A 12,465-nucleotide genomic window follows, 5' to 3' on the forward strand; every position below is an offset into this window, starting at 1 on the left:
AAGTTGTCCATGCCCCTAATAGTTATATGAGTCATGAGTGTTCGCCCAAAGTGGTATATCCAAAAAATCAAGTTGCTACCAAAAAAGATTAAAAGTTTTGTAACCAAAAAAAAAAAAAACGTTAAAAGTTTGAGACTTTCGGAGTGTGTCTAAATAATCTATTAGCGTAAATTACCCAAAAAGTTACTAACAGTGACTAATTAAATAAATTATTGTTTCCTTTAATAAAAAATAACTACAATAAAATATATCATACTGTATAAAAATTAGTAATAATAATATCCAAAACATGCTAACATTAATAAGATTAAATCTTTAAGATTAAATTTATTCTAGTAAACTTCATAATTACATTTAGCATATTTCACACTAATTATAACAGTCATAAAAAATTTTAAATAAAAAATTACTAAAGTAGACATCAACTTAAATAATTTTTTTATATTATCCTATTATTTTAATTTAGATATTTGAATCATCTTATTAATTAATTTTAAAATAAAACTAATATTTATTTATTAAAATAAAAATAACGTATAAAAATTAACAAAATATATTTTATATTAAAAATAAGAAATATGAATGATATATATAAGAGTATTTAATTAAATATGTTACATATTTTTAAAAAATTTAACTGTTAACGTAAAAATGTTAATTTTGGAATTTTTTTACATCATATTTTTGTTTCGTCCGACTTGTGCGTATGAAGGAATGGGGGTGGTACCTACAAAAGTACTTCGATGCCTAAGTCAGCAAGGGGGTATAAACAGGTTTTGAGAGAGTATTGGAACTTAGAGATACCTGAGGGGTATCAGTGTATTTATAGTGGTGAACCAATAACCACCGTTAGAGTAGTTCCACCTTTTAAGGAGAATAACCGTCCTTTTATCTTAGAGAAGTTGAGATATGGCCCGTAGAAGTGGGTTGAGAGATTTTGGGGGCAGTTACTTATTTGAACAAATGTTTATCTGCTAGCTAACCTTTAATCCTAACTTCCTTGAGGTGAGGCCTGTGTCGAATCTGACCTCTTCCGAGGAGGTCAGTTGTGTGGGGAGGCCAACCTATGGGTTAGGCTTTTTTATCTAATTTGGACCTGTGCCTTAGTGTTGGGTCGGGGTATGAACACCAACGTTTATGATTTTATTAATACCTATGATTAATTTTTTATTTAATTTGTCTTTTTTTAATGGGATCTTAACCGATGTAATCCAATTCAAACCGCACAATGTGCTATAACATTATTATTTTATTATTATATTTACAATTATATTTATAACTTGTTCAATTTTTATATATTTTTATATTATTCATGTATTATTATTATTTAATAAATATTTTATGTTCAAAATGTTATTTATTTATTTTAACTAACCTATAATTTTATTTATATTGTTATGTTATTGCTGACTTTTTAAGATATTATTGAGACTTTTTATGTCATTGTTGATTATTTAAAATTTGATGTTGAGACTTGTTATATGTATTTAATTTTTTTAATTTATAAAACTGCAAATCCAATCCAATCCAAACTGCTTGAAATTGAATCGGATCGGGTCAATTTTTTTTAAAAAAAAAGTATCCAATTCAAACTGCACCGCAAGTAAAATTAGTATTCGGATCGGATGAGTTTTTTACTCAAAACCAATCCAAACTGCACCGCGAATACCCCTAAAGACAATACTTCCCTTTCTTCGCATTAACACACCTTTTTTTTTTTTAGAGACCTTGACCGAAAACCTTTTTCCACGAAAGCCCATAGCCAAAATGGCCCACCTACCCATCCAACCTTCTTTCAATCTCACTAATTACCGGCTAGGCTCACCACATCAAAGCCTTCTAAGCCTCCTCCAAATCTCAACCCCCCACAACCTGCTCCGTTACAGAAACCAAACTCCCACGTGTCCCGCTTCTAAGCACAAGAGACAAATTCTCTTTACATCTTTACCAACTTTCATCTTTACATTAAAGCATCCCTTAAAACTTTATTAGTAAGTTTAGTTCAGTTTTTTTATCTAGGTTTTTCTGAAGAGGAAAACTATAAATCAATTAGGCTCCGAGACTGGAGGGATGAGGTGGGACATGTATATATCCACAGATTTAGGTAGTCGTGGATAATAAGGGCGGAAAATACTTCTTATACAAATGTTCCGTGATAATATAGTTTAAAAATGTGTCTTCGAAAAACTCAAGTCGTTATAGTGCAATGAACATGATCAGGGACGGACCGACGATGAAATCTAAAGGGGCATTTGCCCCATTAAAATTTTGCAAAGCAAATGATTATATATGAATGTAAATGTTTGCCTCTATTTTTATATTGTTTTTGCCCCATAATAAATTAGGGTAAAGTACTAAATTGGTCCCCTAGGTTTGGGCGTAATTCTGTTTTGGTCCTTAAGGTTTAAAGTGTTCTATTTGAATCCAAAACGTTTTCATTTAGCATCAATTTAGTCCCACGGTGAGGTCAAAATTAAATAATTAACAAAATGTCCTACATAACAACAGTTCAAGAACAAAATCGATAATTTGGAGAACAAGTACAAGCTCTAGAGGCACAAAATCAACCATTGATGCATCAATACATTTATTTATCATTTTCTTTAGTTTTATAGAAAATATTTTATTTATATTATAAAAAATAATAAATAAATGTATTGATGTATCAAAGGTTGATTTTATGCCTCTGGAACTTGTACTTGTTCTCTAGATTATCGATTTTGTTCTTGAACTGTTGTTATGTACGACATTTTGTTAATTATTTAATTTTGACCTCACTGTGGGATTAAATTGATGCTAAATGAAAACGTTTTGGATTCAAATAGAACACTTTAAACCTTAAGGACCAAAACAGCGTTATGCCCAAACTTAGGGGACCAATTTAGTACTTTACCCTAATAAATTATAATATTCTTTTGCTCCATAAATCTCTATTGTACACATTGTATGAATATTTCATTGTCTTCTCATACTTTCCCTAATAAAATATACACCTCATATTATCATTATGTTTACTGTTATAATAATAATATTAGTAGCGTCGAATATTTTTTATTAATATCTTAAATTTTAATTATTATTTATATTTTTTACTAATCATATAATATATGCTAAATAAAAAATTACATATTTTTGTACCGTGTTAATTATTATTTCTTTTTTAGAATAATAAAATAAATGTCACCGATTAAAAAATAAAGAATATTATTACAATGTAGATTAGTGAAACATTTTAGTCCTTATGGTGGAGGAGTAACTTAGTTACAATACTGTATTAGTGTGTCATTTCTTTTTTTTTTTTTTGGGTCGGTGTGTGTCATTTCCTTCTCCTTTATGTTGTAATGGCTTATGTCTTCATACAGTATAGTTTTTTTCTTTCGTCCAATTAGTATGCAGCATAAAAAATAAATAACCCTAAATGAGCCCAAATAACTTCAGCCCATTTATCAAAAATATTTTCAAATCTTAATCACGAAATTCACATTAACCAAACATTAAAGATGTTCTTCTATATGTCCGAATAGAAGTGATAGCAATGACCCAAAATTAAAAGTCACTAATATTTGTGAGAGTCTGTAATAGAGTTATAGAAAAATAAAAATACAAAATACGAATATACTGAATTTTTGAAGTATAAATCTTGAAGTAAATATTTGTGAATGTAGTTAATGATCACAATTAGAAGTGTTTATTTTATTTCAATTTGTTCAGGAAATGTTTATGTTAAATGTTTTGGGTAATACTATGGTGCTGAACAAAAAATTTTTCAGTAAGTGCTGAAAATAGGTGGCACAGTGAAAGAGTTACGCGTGTGTAGGTTGTCTTAATGATAGTTGACAATTTCTGCAGCGTGGTCAGAGAGTGTTGGAAGAGAACTCTTAATTAGATGTTATTTAACTTAGTTAATGATAATGATTATGTTATTGGACTGTTTTTGGGAGTCCAACAAATATTACATGTTGACAAAAAAATGGGTAACAAAATTTAAATTTTTGGTTGCTTCTTCAATCATTTTAAATAGTCTCTAAACTTTAGATAGCCCATTTTCAGTCATTTTTTTATTATTTTATAATATTTTTTGACTAATTTTTTTATAGCAAATTTTAAATTATAAAAATATAAATATTAATTTTTATTTTTTAACAAATTAGACAATTGTTTTAAGTATAATAAGCAGTGACGAATTTAAAAAAATTTAGGAGCGGAGGAAAAATATATATATTAAAAAATTTTGTTGAACATTATTAATTATATGGAGATATAAAATTTAAAAAGAGTTAGTGAATATCTTTTTTCTTAAAATACTATTCATTATATATATTTTATAAAAAAATATTTTTTTATTTTTAAAATTTGAACTTAAAATATTTTGATTAATTATAGATAACTTGTTATCTTAACTAATTTTTTTATAATTTAACAATAAAAGACTGAATTAATTAGCACATTAGCGTCTAATGATATACTAATATTTATAATTTGAAATTAGAACTATATATAAATACTAAAAAAATTTAAATCTGTATATGGAAAGTATATTTATATAAAATAATAAAAACTTAATTTATAATATTTTTTTCTTTCTTTTTAAAATAATTAAATTTGTTATATATTTTCTTAATTTAATTTTGGTATAATGTTGGATAAAAGATTTTATGCCTTTGTCTAATTATGTATTATAATTAAAATATTTTTTATTACTATTTTTAAAAATAAAAAATATATTCTAAATTAGTAAATTAATCGATTTATTTTAAAATTATATATGTAATGTAGGTACATATATAATAGAACAAAAGATAAAAGAAAAATAATAAGGATGAATAAATTGAGATTAAAATAAAATATATAAAGTCATAAAGAGAATAAAAAATTAGATTAATACATAAATTATAATTATTTGAATTAAAATTGGTAATTAAAAATATTAAAAATAAGAAAGTGAATTTGAAACTTTGGCTAATTGAATTTAATTTATTTCTATTAGGTCACTTAAAATTTAAAACGAGAATATATTATATAAACTGTTTTTTTTTAATTAAAAACACAATGGGGTAAATGTCTCCTCATTTTTGTTACTGAGTTTGTGCTTGACAATTGGTCAATAACAATCACTTTTATTTACTTAAAAAATAGAGAATATAATATTCTTTTGTTTCAGACAATAATAAGAGTATAATATTTAATTTGAAAATTTTTAATTCATTTTTGAAGACTATCTTTGAGAATATGTTTTTTTTTTAAATTAACTTATCTAAATAATTTATTCTTATAAAAAGTTTTTGTGCTAAAATTTAAAAAAATTAATTTTTATTCTAAAAGCAACAATAAATATGTATAAACAAATATGTTTAAAATTATTTTCATTATTTTTTGAGAGTATTCAAGAGAAAGATTTAATTTTTATGTTCTATAAATATAAAAAAATTTATAACTATAATCAATTGTACATAGTCATGTAAAAAAATAAATAAGTTTAATTGAATGATAATACAGATTTGAAATTTTTATATATTAAAAAGTATATAAAATTTAAAATTTTAATATATTTCTGGTCAAATCTAACAACATGAATACATATAATCAAATTTTGAAGAATATTTTCAAAAATGAAATAATTTTTTTAAATAAACAGTTAAATATTATATTCTTATTATTGTCTATAACAAAAAAATATTATACTCTTTATTTTTTAAATAAATAAAGGTGATTGCTATTGATCTATCGTGCTTAAAAAATATGTCTACTTTGTAAGAAAAAATATATATAATAAGAGAAGCAAAATCGTATTAACCCAAAGCAGTCGGCTAACAGTGATTACTTATTAAGCATAAACAAAAAACATGTGTTTGTATAATTATTAAAAATCAGGGGAACATTTATAAAGGGACAACATGATGAGTTTTAAAGAACTTTAATTTCGTACAAGCAAGATCACAAAAAATCATAACTGAAATCAGCATGACCATCTAACGGTTCCCTTTAGTGTTTATGAATTTGAGTTTGTTTTAGGAGTACAAACACTTTTGTTGAATATAAGTGAGTACAATACAATTGGTTGGGGTAGATTTATAAAGTGTTTTCCGGATTCCATTGAATGGAGCTCTAAACGGGAGTTCTATCAAATGCTTGGCCTGACACTGAATACACTATGCAAATCAAAAACAGAGTGATGATTATCAGCTACCTGGGCTACTGATCTTCTTATTCTAAGTTCAATTTCGCATTGTAGCTTATTGAGTCAGGTTATGAAATTCTTTGTGGGTGATGGGTGTTAGTTGATTATCTGAGGTGATAATACAAACTCAGGTAGTTATATACGTGATATACGTCTGATGAACAACGTCTATTGTATATATATTAGATGGAACTGGGACTCTTGTTTGGTACTGTTACAATCGGGTTGCCTGAGAGGTGATGGTGTCAACTCATGCCCCATCGATTAGTATTACTAACGTTAGGAATGTGTTGGGGAATGTATTGGTTATATTTTTTTTTCGTTTTCTGCAGATGGCTTTCTTCTCATCCCATATCACATCATATTTGCCGTGGCCACTTTTTGTCACCGTTCATTTACGACACAGAGAGCACTGTTTGAATAGCTGTATTAGCTGGTCTTCACTATGTCGCGATAACGGGCATCACCTGGTAAATGATCTACTAGATCAAACCCTTTTCAGGCTACTGAATTAAAATGAATTCTTTTGGGAACAGAATAACTGAACATGTATGTGTTTGCAAGGTCACCGGATGCCCGATATTTGGCTTTATCTTCACAACATGATTTCTGGTCTTAGATGGAATTTGAAAATGACGAACGTGGAACACCTCTCTCTTTATCAGGTAACCTTCTCCTTTGGCTGGTTTCATTTTCTTTAGCAATAGGAAGTTTGTAATTCTTAAAGGTGCATGAATTAGATGGAACGTCTTCAAGACAAGTATATTACAAGTCTGCTGCAGACAGCCTGTGCCACCATTGTACCAATTAGTAATGTAGGTCCGGCAGTGGGTCAAAATTCGAACATGCAAGAAGAGGAGGGTGCTGCTTGTATGGTCATTGAATCAGTTAATAATGGAGTGATCTTTATTTTCTTGTTCTCTGGAAGTTTTGGATGCTACATTTCACCCTCTGTAATCATTTGCCGGAAACGGTAAGAGGGACCGTTATGAGTATAATAATTTTCAGTTTCAATTCACTTCGTCTGACCTTTGTAAGTATTATTTTCAGTTTCCCTGCATGATATTTGTTGTCTTTAGTGGGACAAAGAACGGTGCTTGTGGATGGATTCTTAAGGCCTCCTTGGCCACCGATTTGAGGTATGGAAGCATTGCAACGTCACTCTCTCTCAGCATAATTTTTTTATTCTAGAAGACTACTTCTCTTACCTCCTCTATTCTTCTTTCCATTTTCCCTGGGTCTCTTATTAGCTCTGACATTGTCCACCTCGTTGTGGCAGCTGCCGTGTCGGTTCCAGCTACGAAAAATGTCCTTCATTTACATCATGTGTATATAGCACTAGGGGCCGTATGTATGCCAAAGTCATGTGAACCAAATTTTCTTTAAGTAACGGTGAACAAGTTAATATATATTCAAACAATTATATTAGGGATAATGTAACGTTAATAATTATTATAAATTAAATATAGAAAAACAAATAAAAATACATATTTATATGGTAAAATTCCGGTAACTAATTTTTGAAATTTAATAGATAAAATTTGAAGTCAACGTAGTACACCTACTAATATATGTATGCTAGCGTAATAAATATTATACCTAGTGTTTATATTGACCGATTATTATTTCTTTAAATTAAGGTGGATTCTTTGCTGTAGAATGGGAGAATAGTTCTATACATGTAGAAATGTGTTGGATCCCGTCCTTGTGTAACAAGTGTTCCGGTAAGAGACCGTTTCTGGCACTGCACAGTATTCTTTATCCAGTGTGTCACGGGAAAGGTTTAGGTAAGAATTTATTAATTTTGTTTAGATCTGAATAATTAACTTAGGCTAATTGTTGGACTTATAGGTTGACTGTTTGGGTTATAATGTTAGAAGGATGAGGTGTTTTTGGCGAATTGAAATGTCTTTTAAGAATATTTATTTTTTTTGGTTAAGTTTGGGTTTTGAGATGTAATAGCTTGTGAATAATATGTGAACACCCGATGGATAGAGATAAGTACTTCGTAGTATCTATGATTTAGATGAGATAAAAAAAGGTCTCTCTCAGGTGATAAGTAAATTTTCAGTTTAAGAAATATTATGTTTATACTTGTCCATACGTATTTAATTATTAGTAGTTTAATATTTAAAATGAGTTTTGAGTATGTAATCTAAATAAATAATGATTAAGACAACTTTATTGAATAAACATAAAATTGATTACGTTTTTTAAAGTGTCAAAATTTTTAAATTATAGGTAATTTAGAGAATGGTTAAAAATAATATGATTTATCCCCATTTAATTATTTTATGCATTTTTGAAAAATTATTCAATAAATTTACGTACTCAAAATTTGTCTTAAATCAATAAATTTGTCTTAATCATGAGTTATTTAGATTACATATTCAAAATTCATTAAGGATAAATACTATTAAAATTGAATAGAGTACTACTAAAAGTAAGTGCAAGTAGATATTATCATACTTTAATTATTTAGATAGAGTGACAAATAAATTAAGTGCAAGCAGATATTATCATACTTTAAGTAATTGAATAGAGTGACAATAAACTTATAAAAATTTATATTTTGAATAAATTAATCTTAAAAAAATATTAATGAATTTTTCTAAGGTAATAAATATAAATAAGTTAGTTCAAATTAAAATTTTTATCTCAACCATATGTGGTAACTTAAAGATAGTGTTCTAAATTTACTACTATAAAATATTTTATGAATATTTTCTCTTTTAAAAACTAATCTATTAAAATTATAGATTCTCAAAAATTTACTTGTCACTTTATTCGTTACTTTTTAATTGGTTAATATTGACAAATGCATATACGTTCATCCGTTCAATAGAAAATATGCTTCTTAAATTCTAAAATTTAAATTTTAAACTATAAATTCGTAATATTAAAATCTAAATCATAAATCATAAATATTAAATTTTAAATCCTAAATTTTAGTTATTAATATAAAATATAGTAAACAAAAAATTAATGTGCTGCACTCTTTATTTGAACAAGCTTTTAAGGATGAGATATTAATATTAGTCAATCTTTATTTAGTAAATTTGTCTTAATCATGATTTATTTAGATTACATACTGAAAATTCATTTTAAATATTAAACTACTAATAATTAAATATGTATAGACAAGTATAAACATAATACTTTTTAAACTGAAAAATTTACTTATCACTAGAGAGAGGCCTTTTTCGATCCACCTAAATCATATATACCACTAAGTACTTACCTCCAGCCATTGGGTGTTCACATATTATTCACATAGGCTATTACATCTCAAGATCCAAAATTACGCAAAAAATACAATATATTCTTGTTTTTTTTTTGACATGGGATAATATATTTTTAAAAGGCATCTCAATCCGCCAAAAACACCTCAGACTTCTAACATTATAGCCCAAACAGCCAACCTATAAGCCCCACAATTAGCTTAGGTTAATTATTCAGATTTAAACATAGTTAACAAATTCTTACCTAAACTCATCACGTGATACACCGCACGTTAAAATAAATTAGAATTAAATTAAGTTATATATTTATGTCCACGAAACTTAAGTTATTATATTAACTGAAATAGTTTTACATAATAAGTGTATATATTTAAATTAGAAATCACAGATATATTAGTAAGATTTATTTATAATAAGAAATTTATAAAATTATTATCTTATATATACTCTAAAATCAGCAAAAACTATTGCTTATAAAATATAAGGTGTACGCTAAAATATAGAATATATTCTGAAAATAAAGTAAATAACATATATATTTATACGTAAGGCCAGTTAAATGATATAGATTAATAGATACAGATTGGATGATGGCCAGTTATATGATACAGATTAATAGATACAGATTGGATGATTTGTTGACAAGTGGCAAGAAGGTTGCTTTGAGGGAACAGGGTTGGCAGAGCTCTGTAAGCCTGTCTGCCGTAGTTGTGAAAATAGTTGCCGGCTAACGAAAACAGGGTAGAAGTATTATTGGTAACAGAACCCGAACTGGACACGAAACTGGGCTGGGCCTTTGTTGTTTCGTTTTTGGTATTGGGCAGCATTGGTGGCAGCAGCAATTGGAAGAAGTGGGTTTCTGGTACGTGAACAGTGTTCGCGTATGATGAGGTGTTAATTGGGCTTGGATTGAAAGAGAAATCGGTTCGGGTTATTTTGTTTGGCTTTAGCCCAATACTGGTAAAATGTAATAGGTTTAAAGAGAATGTAGCAGCCGCCGTTCTATAAGAAGGAGAACCCTAACCCCAGTTCTTCACACGTAGAAGGAGAAACGTCGATCCCTTGTAACGTATGTAACACCCAAGGCTTTAAGGTAACTCCTCACCCTTGTCGTTTGGTTTTTCAGATATATGAATTTATGCGTTTTTTATATTGTAACGCCGATGTGTGTTGATGTGGTTCAACGTTTGATTAATTGTGAGGTGGGGCTATAAGTGGCGGAGAGATCTGGATTTCCTCGGAACAAAGACACCGTTGGATAAGGAGGAAGATATCCGGAGCTTTGATGAGGGCGATTATCCTTGGGATGCACACTGAAGATGGATCTGCGTAGGTGGCGCACAGCAGAACTTGAATAAAGGTACATTGAACCAGGAATATTTCTTCAGATAGGTTAATCTTGGTAGCGAATGACGTGAAAGGTTGGTCGAACCGACATAATTTTTTTTATTCTATATACTTATTTTTATTATAGGATGTTGTTGTTCTGTAGGCGATCAGTGATGCAGACCCGTAACCGATATTGTGCTGTTGATGCTTCGTAAGTTCTGCCATATACGAACCGGAAGGTTATTCTTGATAAATCCAGGTAAACTAACAAATTCCATACTGTTATGGGGACCATGTTATTTATAAGTTAGAGAATCATATTCTAAACCTAAATTTATGTAAATTCATTGCTTTTAAATGACTTATAGTATATGTTGACATGTATGAATTGCATCGACTGACCTTGATGCTTGCAACTTCTTTTATTGAGAAGGCAACGGATTAGCTTAGAAAAAATGTAAAGGCGATGGATTAGTCTAGAAAAAAAGTAAAGTTGAATATCTACAGTTAGTTAATGTAAAGTCAGTTTTCGTTGATGGAACAGAACACAAAAAGAAGGTTCTGTGTCGGGGGAATTGGATTATATAAGCAGTTTTTTAAGAAGCATGATTTTTATTGCTGTTGGATTTTCCATCCATGTTCATTGGCTGATCGATTTTTCATAGTCCTATCTAGTTGGATTGTCTGTTTTGAATTGCTTATCTGGTCCCCCGCATTGTGGGTCGGGGGAATTGTATTACACATTTGGTTTTTATGATTGATGATTGTTAGTGTAATTGGTTTTTGCTGTCCATGTTCATGGGGTAGTGGATTATTCATGTTCGTTAGTAATCCGATTTTCTGTTTCTGATTGCCTTTCCGGTCCCTCCGCATTGTAATACTTTGTTGCTAACCCAATGGATTCACGCGAAGACCAATTCAAGACAGAGTAGCAGCTCGAAATTTGTTGAGACGGCTCGTGGTTCCCTCCTCCTATCCCTATTCATGAATTGGTTAGTATTTAAGTAATTTCTATTGCGTACGAAGTCATTGTGGGTAAGAATCATTTTTTTCTCTTTTGAATTCCATTTATGAGGGTTGGAAAAATTAAAAAATTATAAGTTCAAGATTTAAATTAACTTTGCATTGTTGCTTAAAATACCAGGTTTTAACATCAAAGAAACGCTTAGTTTAAAGAGTTTGCCGACAAAGGCATCACGTAACCTGAGTAAAATCATGGTAAGATAGATGATACAACTATGACTCCCTGAAAAATGAATCATCTTCAAGACTCGATCATAGTTCGAATAATTCAAAACACGCCACGGCAGTTGTTGTGTAGTTATGTTTTGTATAACTCACAGTAACGTCTCCTAACTATTGTACATGATGCCGCCTTTAAATTTATGTTCCAAGAGAAAAGGAAGACAGTTTGAATTTTAATTTTCAGTAGTATGTACTCATATAGCATAGTATCTACATGTTCTAGCTACAACAGTACACAAAAAATGCACTCTCCTAATCACATGACTACGCATCTCACCTTACACAACGCATCATGGCATGTAAGTAGTTTGTTGACAGAAAAAAAAAACCAAAATAAAGACTCACGACTTGTTTAAGTTGCATTAAATCCAGATCAAGTTATTTCATGAACAAAAAGTCTTTAGAGTAGAGCATAACGTTGTATGGTTTAGTTCTCTGTGCCTGTTGTGGCTGTTATTAGTAATTATTTGA

Source organism: Arachis stenosperma, chromosome 4 (assembly GCF_014773155.1).
Source record: "Arachis stenosperma cultivar V10309 chromosome 4, arast.V10309.gnm1.PFL2, whole genome shotgun sequence".
Lineage (NCBI taxonomy): Eukaryota > Viridiplantae > Streptophyta > Magnoliopsida > Fabales > Fabaceae > Arachis > Arachis stenosperma.